This window comes from Eublepharis macularius, chromosome 5 (genome assembly GCF_028583425.1).
Source record: "Eublepharis macularius isolate TG4126 chromosome 5, MPM_Emac_v1.0, whole genome shotgun sequence".
In the NCBI taxonomy this organism is placed as follows: Eukaryota; Metazoa; Chordata; class Lepidosauria; order Squamata; family Eublepharidae; genus Eublepharis; species Eublepharis macularius.
Window position 1 is genome coordinate 3121185 of NC_072794.1, and position 478 is coordinate 3121662.

Consider the following 478-nt stretch of genomic DNA (forward strand, 5'->3'; position numbering starts at 1 on the left):
AATCACACCACCTTGCTTGGTTTGCAGGATCCAGCCTCCCTCGCCACAAGAGAGGCCCAGACTGCCTGTGTAAATAAGGAAAAAGACTCCTCCTACAGCTCTTTTAATTTCTCTACTGGTTCTTAGATCTGCTCCGCTGCCCCGACTGCCCAGCCAAAGCAGACAGAGAAGAGTGCAAGCAACGCACCGTGAATGTATTGGGTTATTGATCTGTCTGTGGCTGTAGAACTCTTCTCCATAAGTCCTTCTCTCTCCACCACCAAATTTTTGCGTTTGCCTTTTATAGATGTAGGGAAAGAACCAAATTTGGGCAGTCTGAAAGCTCCCAGCAACGATCTAAATTTTGTGTCAAGAAAATCATGTAAATGAAGTTCATTTGCAGAATTTAATTTTCAGGGTCCAGTAAGCCCTCTCTTAGCCAGTGAGGATGTCATTTGGGTCTCGTCAGGCTTCTCAGCAAGCATTAAAAATATGCTAC